Genomic DNA, 12,505 nt, shown 5'->3' on the forward strand with positions numbered 1-12,505 from the left:
CACATGTGGAAATAATGTCCCAATTCTTAGCAACCTCTCCAGCCTAGTGGGTTTGCTTGCTTGTTTTATAGCATCTGAGAGGTGTGAAATGCCACCTATGTAACATTTCTTTCTTCCTTGCTGATATAAACTTAAATGGTTGTTTTCCCCAAAATTTATGCCACTCACTTGGCTCAATATTACAGATCAAATCTGATTCCTACAGAGATTTTAAGGAACCTAGATTACTATGTGATAGTAATTTTAGATGTGTAGTATTTAGGAGAAGCTGTTCTGTGGGTTTGAGTGGTCTGATGGCTTGAGACATCCCTTTAGGGTTGGAAGTAAAGTGTTTTACTTGAAGAACAGTCAGCCAGTCTGTATCCTAGTTTTTCTGTTAGCTGAGTGCCTATCAATAGGGTCTTTATACAGGTCCCTAATGATATGTAAAAAAAAATGTTTCCAGTCATTAAATTGTTGTTCCCTAGTTTTGCTATAAAACAGGGGGTGGTGATAGAAAGCTATAAGAGGAAAAATAGCAGAAGCTAATGTTTTAATATAATCATAGAACTGCAGAGTTGGAAGAGACCCAAAGGGTCATCTACTCCAACCCCCTGCAGGAATCTGAGCTAAAGAGTCCCTCACAGATGGCCATCCAACCTCCATTTAAAAACCTCCAAGTCCATCACCTTTGGGGGGGGGGGGTTGTTCCATTGTTGAATAGCTCTTCCTCTTAGAAAATTCTTCCTAATGTTGCGTTGGAATGCTTGGTCCATGTGGTTTGCAAATGCAGTTGGTTTTAATGCATCAGGAATGGAACAGCTGCTGCCTGTTTGCATTTGAAAGAATCTCATTCCAGTGAAATTCATGCACATTGCTGTGTTTCATCATTTAACATGTGCTACATATATGGGATGTATTATGATCCCATGTCAGAATATCCTAGGTTTCTTAACTCAAACAAAAAAGCTGCATTCAAACTGTTGTTCATTAGCACCCCAATGTTGCTCTGTTTACACTTCAGATTCCATTTGTTTTCCCCCCAACTATTTCATTCATGACAGATTCTGAAGATATGCCTGGTTTAGATTTTAAAACTCCAGCAACATTCACTTCCGGAAGGCTGAATCCCCCTGAGGTGTTTGTAACCCAAGGTAACACTGTACTGTATTTGTTTATTTGTGCGCACAGACCTTATATCTAGATCTAGATCTAGATCTAGATCTAGATCTAGATCTATATATCTCTATACAGTATATCTATAATTTTCCCATATACCACATATGCACAAAGGAGCATGTCATCGACTGGCTGGACACAGAGGAGTGGTGGGAGGCACCAGCTAGGGAATCCCCAAGGGAAGAAGGCTCAGAGCCTGAGCATTGGTGGTGGGATGACAGTGAGCGGTCCAAGGGAGAAGAGGTAGAAGACAGGGAAGAGGAGGTGTTGGAAGTTGAAGAGATAACAGGGTTTGGTGAGGAGAGAGAATCTGTGGCAGAGAGAAGTCCAGAATCAGAATCAGTGGCAGAAGCAGGAGAGAAGAGAGGCCAAGAGACAGAGAGGAGTCAGGCTGGTGAAGAAGCCAGGGTGTCTTCCCCTCCTACTGCAACAAGCTCCCCTCCCCACTGATCTTCCAGGACCAGAAGAGGTCTGAAGAGGGTGGAGCAGAGACAGCCGTGTCAGCAGAGTTCCAGATTGCATGGGAAGGACCCACAGGAGGAGGAGATTTAGGCAGCTGTGGGAAGGCGGGGATCTTCAGCCCCCACAGTGGCCTCATAGGGGCAAGACCTACCGAGAAGAGTTGTTGTGCTCATTAGACCTGGCTCTCCTGAACTGAGCTGGTTTCTGCTAATAAAGAGTTAACTTCACATACTGCATGTGATTTATTGCTGGCTGGCTCCCTGACAGTTGAATGCCTGTGGGTAGTCCCAAAACAGATTCTATTTGAGCAAAAATTAAGGAGAGAGTGAAGATGGCTAACGTAGTCATGAATTTGGCCCAGAGCAGCAGAGTGAAATTGACATCTGGGATCTTGAACATCCTGTGGAGAATACAAGGATCAGCTTTGAGCGACTGGCATATGTGAGACCTGCCTCTGCTCTGGAGTTGCTTGTTTCCCGTTAGTTTCACTTGTTTGTTAAATCGTACTTTGGGCTCAGTGTTTCCAGTTGCTGGAAATCACAGAGGGGACAGTGCCCTTGACACCCAGCCATAGTTTTATGTTTAATGGCCTTCTTGTTATAATTTTGAGGATCCTTTGGGTGGATTATAAATGAAATAAGAGTGTTCCAGAGCCAGAGTTACTAAAAAAAAAAAATCTGCTCCTCCAAGTTCAATTAGGAAATTTGTTTAAAAGCAGCTCCTTGCAAGCCTGAAGTCTTCCATGCAGCCCTTGGAGTACCCTTAAATCCTTTGTGAGCAAGAGACATGTGCTGATTCAATTAAAATGTATAAAAGGAGCACAATGCTGACAAATTCAGTTGAATGATCAGCCTTGAGAGACAGGGGGGAGTTATCTTCCAGGGGTTTGCTTTTTGTTACATGCCATCCCAATCTCCGCGAGTCGTGAAAGATTCCGGGAGTTCCAGGTCGTGTTCAGGTTCGTGTTTCCATTGCGAATTCAGAGCACAGTGGAGTCTGTAGCACTTTAAGATATATGGTTTATTTTGCACCTATATATACCTAAAGTCTTCCAAGGATGAGGTGCAGAACACTGTACCCCAAGAGTATCTCTCCTTGCCCCTCTCATAGTTCAGCAAGCTGGGGTTTAAAGCACCTGTCAGACATGGCTGCTAGTCTCTCAGTTCAGTCTCCTCCAGCCAGAGCTAAGATGGTTTTGCCCTGCCCAGCAGCTCATGGAAGTCTGGGTTTGTTCTCCTTCTTCCTCCCAACACATCCTTCACCAAAAACCCAGCCCTCCTGCAAAACAGCACTCCTTTTCAGCCACCTCTCACACACTCATCTCTTTGGTACTAACCTGGGCAACTTCTTTGATGTTATGGATACCTGGCCATCATTTCATAATGGCCTACATTCAACCACCCCAGCCAGGCAAATTTGCACAAGCTAAACCCAGGAATTTCCATTGGCACAGTTCAGGAAAACTGCTGCAGCCTGTATTTATCCCTTCAATGTCTAAAATATTATCTATATTCAAACATTCATACATTTCTAGGGTTTAGCATACCCATCAACTGCCCTGGAAAACCTGGGACATTCCATTTTTTTCCTATGAGACCATGGTGGCCATTTTGGGCGCCTTGCTGTCACGTGATTTTGGGCTGAGATCTTGCCCCGGAAAAAGTGGTTTTCCAGCTCCACAATCTCGTGTGGCACCCCAAACGCAAGTGGAACATCCTCACAGAGGACCAATTGGCCCATGTAAGCCAGCTCACTCAGTGCCTGACTTCATCATCCTCATTTTCACCAGTGCTATATAGCAATATTGTTGTTACTTACAGCTGCCAGCCTGGCTGCTGAGCTTGCTGGATCAGAGCAAAATACATTTGGGGGTTTGGGGCGGCAGTCCAGCAGCTTCTGAACTTTGATTAACATAAGCCCACTTATTTCTGTAGCAATATTGTTGCTAGATCAGAGCAAAATGCACTTGGAAGGGTGGGGTGGGCGGATTGGGAGCAGTCCAGCTTCTTCTGAAGGTTGATTACAATAAGTGCTGGTGAGTGTGAACTTTTACTTTTTCACCATAAATATAAATCTTGCTTAAACCTCAAGTGTGGAATTGTTCAAACTTATGGGGTTACGAAGCAACGTTTACTCCTTTGAGCATCAGGCACACCTGGCTATTTTATGCCTGGAAATCAGTAGAGCAACATGTTCCATCCCTTCAGCAGAAACAACTCAGTCGGGGATAATTTGATTGTCCTCTATTTTCTAGCTTTCTGACACTTCCCAATTGATTGTGTTTCCTTGGGCAACCATGTTTTATCTCTGTGCCGGTTGGTTTATCTTGTTAATTTACACTTGCTTGGGGATCAGACCATCCTCAGCAAATGCCGCCTTAAGACCTGCCTGGCGAGTCATGCATCCTCTTGTCTCCTGCACGAACCCCAGCCCTTCCATCCTAAACTCAGGTTGTATTTATGTGTAAATAAAACTACATATCCTGAAGATGCCACAGACTCCATTGACCCGCAGTCCAAAGCAAATGAACCCTGGGAAAAGCACATGGAACCCCCAGAGTCTCTCACCACATGGAGGTTAGGGTGGTGTGTAACAATGCATTGAGATGCAGTATGGAGTAGTGGTTAGAGCATTGAACTAAGACCTGGGAGACCAGGGTTCAAATCACCACTGAACCATGAAGCTCACTGGGTAACCTTGGGCCAGTCACTGCCTCTCAGCCTAACCTACCTCCCAGGCTTGTTGAGGGGATTAGATGAGGAAGGAGGAGAACCATGTACACCACCTTAAGTGCCTTGGAGGAAAAGGTGGGCTATAAATGCAAAGAGACAAATAATAAATACATTGGGCTGTTGCATAGAAAATTGGCAGATTAGTGACTGCAATATGGCATTTAAATATTTTGCTTTATCTTTGTCCTTGTTGTTACCCACCCTGGGGTCTCGCAACAAACGGTGGGATATAAGTTTGTTGCTTTCTTTTTTCAGGTTTATTAAATTTTCTCAGAAATACAGTCATACCTTGGTTTTTGAACAGCTTAGTTCTCGAACATTTTGTCTCCCGAACGGCGCAAACCTGGAAGTGACTGTTCCGGTTTGCGGACTATTTTTGGAAGCCGAACGTCCTGCAGCCAATCAGAAGCCGCACTTTTGTTTTCTAGTGTTTTGGAATTCGAATGGACTTCTGGAACGTATTCCGTGCGACTTCCAAGGTACGACTGTAGCAGTATAAAAATGAAATAAACCATGTAGAAAACAACCAGCAACTGTGTGAGGCACTTGTTGCAATTATGGTAATGCAAGTTGGCAGATCCAGACTTGATTTTGCACATTTTAGTCAAAGGAAGGGACCAATAACTAGAGTGTCTAATGCAGCCGTAGAAGCAGGAAATTGCAACCAGACAGCCTCACCCCATTGAGGCATGTGTTGCTGGGGGTGGAGGGTTTGCAGTGCACGATTCTTGCTTACGAAACATATGAAAGGGAGCCATGTAACACTGGTGGTCGTGTTTCATTACCCCTTCAGCATCCTCTGTGGATGGGTTAAGTGGACAACGCAATATCCCACACTTTCTTAAGCCACCTTTCACAAGATGAGCCAGTAGGAGACTTCCAGTGCGCTGGAATCGCTTTTCTTTTGCTTTCCTTTGACACATTTGTTGAGTTTTCAAAAACTACAGTGTACAAATGAGACAAACAATAAAGAAACAAAGAACGAGGACTGTGTGGAGCACATTGTTGCAATTGGAATAAACAGTTGCATCGCAATAAAACAATAGATGCTACCAGTGCTATTTTTCTAGAAAAAGAGGTACTGGAACTCACCATGAACGCCTCCCTCGTTCCGGCTGAAAAAAAGCCCTGGATGCTACAAAGGTAGACTCTCATTCACCATTTTTTAAACCGAGGTTGGATGGCCATCTGTCAGGGGTTCTTCAGCTGTGTTTCCAGCGTTGCAGAGGGTTGGACTAGATGATCCTTGGGATCCCTTCCAGCCCGGTGACTATATGATGTTACGATTCTATGAAGGGACATTTTAGAAGTCAGAGGGGTCAGCAAACTTTTTCAGCAGGGGGGCAGTCCACTGTCCCTCAGACCTTGGGGGGGGCAGACTATATTTGGGGGGGGGAATGAACCAATTCCTATACCCCACAAATAACCCAGAGATACATTTTAAATTTAAGAACACATTCTACTCATGTAAAAACATGCTGATTCCCGGACCGTCCACGGGCCAGATTTAGAAGGTGATTGGGCCAGATCTGGCCCCCGGGCCTTAGTTTGCCTACGCATGAGTCAGAGTAACATATTGATAAGGCAGCCTTACCACACAGAGCCACTTGTTGTTGGGGGCCTATGCAGTCAGTGCACTCTTTGTATTTATAAAGCATCTAAATGGAAACCATGCAACTTCAAAATGGTCTCATTCCCTAACCCCTCTTAGAACCCTCCTCTGTTGAATTAAACACTCAGACAAGGCCATGTCCTGCACCCTCTCAAACCAAGAGGGATGCCATGCAGACTCCCAGTGTTGGGAGATTTTGCTGCAGGCAGCAACAAAGCAAGCAACTCCTTGTTTTATATGGGTGGAATTTAAGACCCTTTCAGTGGCTTAGCAATCTCAGTTCGGTCTGCAGCTAACATCAGCGCTACCAACTCTTTGTGTACAAAAGGAGCGGGTTAACTCGCTTTCAGGGACTAGGGGTGCCAAGACTGGATCTGGAATGAAGATTTGGTTTGTTATTGTGGAGACATCTGCAAATATAGATCACCAATAAGATGTTAGTTTTTCACACCCTCTCCCTGCCCCCTACATATGGGGAAAGGTGCCCTTATGGCCACAAGCTCTCCAACATAGTGGTGTGAGATAAATTGTTTTTGAATAAACAGACAATAAAAGAAGAAAGATCAGCTTGCAAAGCAGAGAGGGGGAATCAGCTCTACAAGCAGGTATGGTGAAGATAACCATGAGGACTAGCTTCCAGAAGCCCAACCTAGTGGAAATATTCTCTGCCTTCAGTAGGCACGTGACAGGACACCATTCCGTAACAAACAATTCCTTTGCGCAGGAAGTGACACCATCCTAATGTGTCAAAAAAGTGGTGTGGAATTGTGCAATTTGCCTGTTTTCACAATCACACTCCACTCCAATGAAGTAAACATAGAGCTCAGTTGCCTCTTTGCAGAGCCCTGAAAAGGAGTGCAAGCTGGCAAGACCTGAGCCCATTTCAGATGAGAGATGTGGAGCTATCAGTGGAGAAGAAAACTCAAGCCCCCCTCCCTTCCAACCCCACCCCTCACCATCCAAGTATCCCTTCTAAAGCTGGGAAGAGAGTCTACACACCTGGAAGCTGTTCTCCCACTTCCACCTTCCAAGCATGGATATCTCCGTATATGTCATCAAAACACTCCTTAAATATACCGGTAGTACTTTGGTCAAATCGATCCCCAACAATATGACCTGTTCAGGCAGTTCCAAGTTTTGAAGAACATAGGAAGAACCTGCTGGATCAGGCCAATGGCCCATCCAGCCCAGTTCCATGTTCTCACAGTGGCCAACCAGATGCCCCAATGGGAAACCTACAAGCAGGATTTGAGCACAAGAGCCCTCTTCCCTCCTGTTGTCTCCAGCATCTGGAATTCAGAGGCATTTACTGCCTCAAACAATGGAGTCATATCATATAATCATCATGGCTAGTAGCTATCAATAGCCTTTTCCTCCATGAATTAAAATTGAAAGTAAAACTCCATGAAAGTAAAACTGTGTTTACTTTCAGGCAACCTGTTTATTGAGAGTTTTGTGTCCCTCCCCCTTTTTTGCACAACATATGTGGCAGGTTAAACAACATTGGCTTATTTATAAAACTAAATTCTGATTTGTTTGTGGGGAGGTTATACAACGTCCCATCAAGCATTTGGTATCCCACACTTTCCAGTGCATTTTCCTGTCACTTTCCATATGGCAAAAAACTTCAGGTTGTTTTTATTTTATTTTTATTTTTTGGAGCAGGAAGGCAAGTTGGCTGCCCAAGAGCACCAAATTAGCTTTAATTGCACAACAAGAATTTGCCAGCATGTGATTGAAACCCACACAGAAATAGTGACAGTGTCTGGAAGCTTCCAAAGCTCCATGCATGTAGAACATACCAAGCTCCAAATTCCCTCCATTCTGACTACTGGAGCATCCTTGGATCTGAACTTTGAACAGGCACCATTTTTCAGCTCTCCCCCTTGCTGGGGTGGGGAGCATGGCCTTCTCAATGTGCTTGCTCTGGAAGCCTAGGGATGCTCATGTGAGATTTTGCAGAAACTTGGATGGCCCTGCAAAATCTCAAGGGAGCATCACAGAACCCATGCATTGAGCACCTGCCCCCCAGCAAGGCAGAGAGCTGAAAATGTCTTTCCATGTTGGGAAATGCCAGTCAAAAAGAGCTTTCAAGATCTCCACTTTGCTTGCATTCAACTTGCGCAATTTCAACCAGCCAGCCTTCAATCACATAAGGTTGAAATCCCTCTAGTTAAAGGGATGTGAAATGTTGTCATATTGTAATGAAGCCTAGATACTATTTTCTACTGCTCAGCTCAGTTGCTTCGAGCATGGTGCTGATAATGCCAAGGTCATGGGTTCGATCCCCATATGGGCCACCTGTATATTCCTGCCTTGCAGGGGTTGGACTAGATGACTCTGGGAGTCCCTTCCAACTCTACAGTTCCATGATTCTAATAGAAATATGTTAATCTTTGACTTGTTGCAAGCACTGAAAGATTCCAAAGACAGGGACCCAGAATGCATTCCAACTTTCATCACCTCACCCCACTCCTCCCGGGTCTCATGGCTCTTTAAGCAGTCCTCCATGCCAAACTGATGTCCCTCTTGCTTTGGCAGAAGCTGCCCTGCTATTCTGCATTCTGTGGCCGACTCCTTCCCCCAAGCAAGTTGCAATTTGGGAGCTTTCTGAGGCAGCACAACAACAGCTCTGAGGCTAAGGAGAGCTTGCAGGGAGCCCAACACACAATTCCGAACCAATTTTATCAAGTGAGTCTCTTGACAATTTTTCATAATCATCTGCACGCTTCAATTTTATTTTATTTTATAAACTACTCCTGATCCCCCTTGCTAACAGAGCAGGGACAGTGGTTCCCAAAGTGGGCAGTACTTCCCCCTTGGGGGCTGTGGGATTATCTGGGGGGACGACGACACTAAGAGCCAAAGGGGTGGCAGGGGGCTCCTGGGGGTGTAAATGACTATCAGACTATCACTGGATCTGTTGACTGAATTAAACAAAATGGCTTTAATTGGATTTTGAATAAATGTGCAATTAATTGTGATTGCTTTGATTTTTATTGTGCTGTTATCTTCCTTTGTGGGTCATGCAAACTATTATGAATTATGTTTTTTAATAGCGTGTGGTAAGGAGCACTGGGGATGAGTTATGGAACCAAGAGGGCAGTGGCCCAAAAAAGTTTGGGGACCACTGGTCTAAATCCTAATAAATCTTGCTGGGCTGCACAGTCAGGCCCAGTCACAGCTTTCTGCCCCCCACCCCCACCCCCACCCCCGGAAGATCACCCATGCAGCTGTCTCTGCTCTGACAGTTTCTGAGCCGTCTCTGCCTGATAGCAAAGGTGATGGAGATTGCCACACCACCTGCACATTGCAAAGCCCCTATAAAGCTGTGAAGGTTGGGGAAGTTGAGGCAGGGGCTGCCTCTCCCAGCCCTGCGTGGCATGTGTGTGTGAGTGTGCCAGCCACACAGTTCCTTCCTTCCTGAGAGACACTGTTGGGCAGATAACGCCTTTGGAGAAGCATTTTGCAATTACCTTGCTGAGAGGGCGGGAGAGAGAAGCAGAGTAACGGCAGTCCTTGTGCTGGGAAGCAGAAACTTGTGTGTTTCCCCCCACTCTCTCTTTATTGAACTTATTGAAGGGGGACAGAACATTGGCAGGTGATTCCACTCCAATCTCCAGCGTCGCCATTTCCCAGAATGAGCAGAGAGTCAGTGGAAAATAAGCAGAGGTAAGTTCTGGGGATCCCAGATATTTTTTATTTTTTATTGCTTGCCACTCAATGCATGGGGCCATGTTGTGTCGCCAGATTATGACTGTGTTTTGCCCTGTCCAGGGTCTGCTGTGTTAGAGAATGTCGTCCTAAATATGTACTGGGGCTCACGGGGCACTATTACCCCTTCTTCCTCTGTTAGGTGGTAGTTGTGTGTGCCAGCCTGGGAAGGGTTCCCACTCACTCTGTTGTGGGAATGCCCAGCCAAAGAAGAGTGGCCAGCTGGCATTTTGGTGCTGGGTTTTGCTCACAAGTAGAGCTAAACATTGTACCGGGAGATAGTTGAAACTCTGCTCCAGATATGTGGGACACAGGACAGCTCTGCTTCAATTCATAAACTTTATTGTGCTGGCCAAAGGCCATGGCATCGTTCACAGGGGGAACAAAAGGAAAAACAACAATATCCATAAAAACATTAAAACAAAACATTTAGCACTACCGGTGCAGTAAACCACATCAAGTCTCCTAGAGATTATTTGTTGCATAAGATAGAATAGCAGGGAAATCTCAGGTAAAATATGCCATCTTAAACGTCCGAATCCCCTGACAGCTCTGCTTGTGATGGAAGTGCCTCCAGAATGAAGTTACAGGGTGGAGATCAGAAGAATTGTCTTGCTAAGTCAGCCACAGAACTGTCTAGTCCAGATCTCTCAGCACTCACAAGTAGGGCTTGAGGGGATGACCATTTCCCCTTTGTCCCCATTGTCTGGCATTAAGACAGAGTGCCCCAGCACATGGAGGTTCCATTTAGTCTCCATGGCTAATAGGGAACAAAAGTGGGACCTCCAACCAAATGTTGGAGTGTACCTCCTTTGCCCCCAAACAGGAGTTTGATTGCTGTTAAATCCTACGCTTGCATTATGTTGGGTGCAGAGAGAGGCCAGTGCTGTATCTAGCGCTTGCTCAGGAGCAGAAGAAGAGGAAAACACACAACTAGGAAAGACAAAAATGGCAGGAAAGCAGCAGGCATGTCCTGGACAGATCACTTATCCTCACCAGTGAGGGATTTTGCCGATGGGATGAGGGAGGAATTTGATTCAGTTCTCACTTAAAGGCGAACCTCCCTAATTCACCCTTTAGGAAATGAAGCGCAGCTGTCCTTTGAAATGGGCACTACTCCGAATCTTGCAATGTCATTCTCCAGCCAAGTAATGTGTGCAAAAATCCATATTATGGGATAAAATACATTGAAATGTACATATCAGTGAAAATAACAGGCAGAAATGCATGCTATAATAAGGAGATTTGTGGATTGGGGAAAACCATGTGCAAAAATGTGCACATTAGGAGAAATTCACACTAAAGTGCTGGCATATTTTCACAAGGACATTTTTTTATTTAAAAAACCCAAATTACAAACTGATGCGTGGAAAATTTATAGAACTGAACTTAAGGCTGAAAACAAGACACTGAGATGAACCGAAACTGACTGACTTGCCCCTCTGTAGATGCCACCCACCTGTGAAGGGAGCCAATGACTGCTCACAACATCAGCCACCGTTCCACAAACCAGCCACTTGTCATGGTTGTGGGGTACCCAAGCAATTTGGCCAATCAGGCCTGGCATTAAAGAATGAGTGGTGGGCTGTGGGCTTTGCCTCTTTTGAAGTATGCAAGCGTTGTTATTTAAGAATGGTGATCCTAGCCTAGCGGTGGGGTCCTCTGGCCCACAAGACTACTAAGTATGGGGCCCTAACCCACGCACCAAGTCACAGCTCAAATTTCCATCAGCCTCCCCTAGCTGTGAGCTAGCCTTATGCCTGTGAAGTTGCCACAACCCTGTGTCCTATCCTTGGCATTCAGACATGCACCTGTTGCTGAAGAACTAGCCATTCATTCTGATGGACCCATCACAGCAGCTTAGCTTGGGGCATTTTAGATTCTTCTTCTGTAATATTATGAGTTTGAGCTTTCAGTTCTATGACAGCACAATTTGGTTTTGCTACAAGCGTCAACAGATATAGGTGTCGGGGATCTGACAATAGCAGACTCAGGATTGGTGGGGTTGCTGTAGAAGGGCTCCTGGTTTTCTCCCAAAATGTTCAAACTACATACAGCATCTGCAAATAAACTAAATTGTGCAAAGCACCTGATGCTCGCTCTCATCTACAGCTAATTAAATCCAGCAGCACAGTGCCTGGAACTTTTCTCCACTCAAAGAAGTGAGAAGCTCAGAGCAGTTGTTGTTTTTCTGCTATAACTAATGTAAAAAAGATAAGTGCAGCAGAGAGTTGTAGACTTGAGGCATAGCATGACAATCCCTAATTTGCCTGTCAGCTCACCAGGGGTGGCCTTCAGAACTATCCCGATATCAGTGATTCATCTCATTGTTTTCGTCTAGCCTTTTTTTTCTTCTTCTTAGTTCTCACCAAGAAGGTGAGCATGTGCCTGGCCTCCCTCACCGCCCCAGAAACGTCATTGGGGACCCACACAATTAAATACCACACACACACACACACACACACACACACACACTTCTGCATATAGTAAACTAGCAGGTCAGGAAGAAGCCTAGACCAGAAGCCCTTCTCTCTGACAGACGGGGGGTTACAAATCTACAAGGCCTGCTTCAACAAAGGCATTAGTACCCTGCTTTCGATCCCAGGCTCAGCTCTGCAGCAGCAACAGGGAATTCCTCTGAGAATGTGAAGAGTGCCTTTCCCTTGCTAACCGGACACAACGTTCCCACAACTGGGATTGATAAACAAAGGTCACATCCATGCCATACATTTATAGCACTCCTATACTGTACTACTTTACTACTTTAACAGTCAAGACTTTCCCCATACCCAAAGAAACCTGAGAGCAGAAGTATTTAATGGGGCTG

Source organism: Lacerta agilis, chromosome 8, assembly GCF_009819535.1.
Source record: "Lacerta agilis isolate rLacAgi1 chromosome 8, rLacAgi1.pri, whole genome shotgun sequence".
NCBI lineage: Eukaryota > Metazoa > Chordata > Lepidosauria > Squamata > Lacertidae > Lacerta > Lacerta agilis.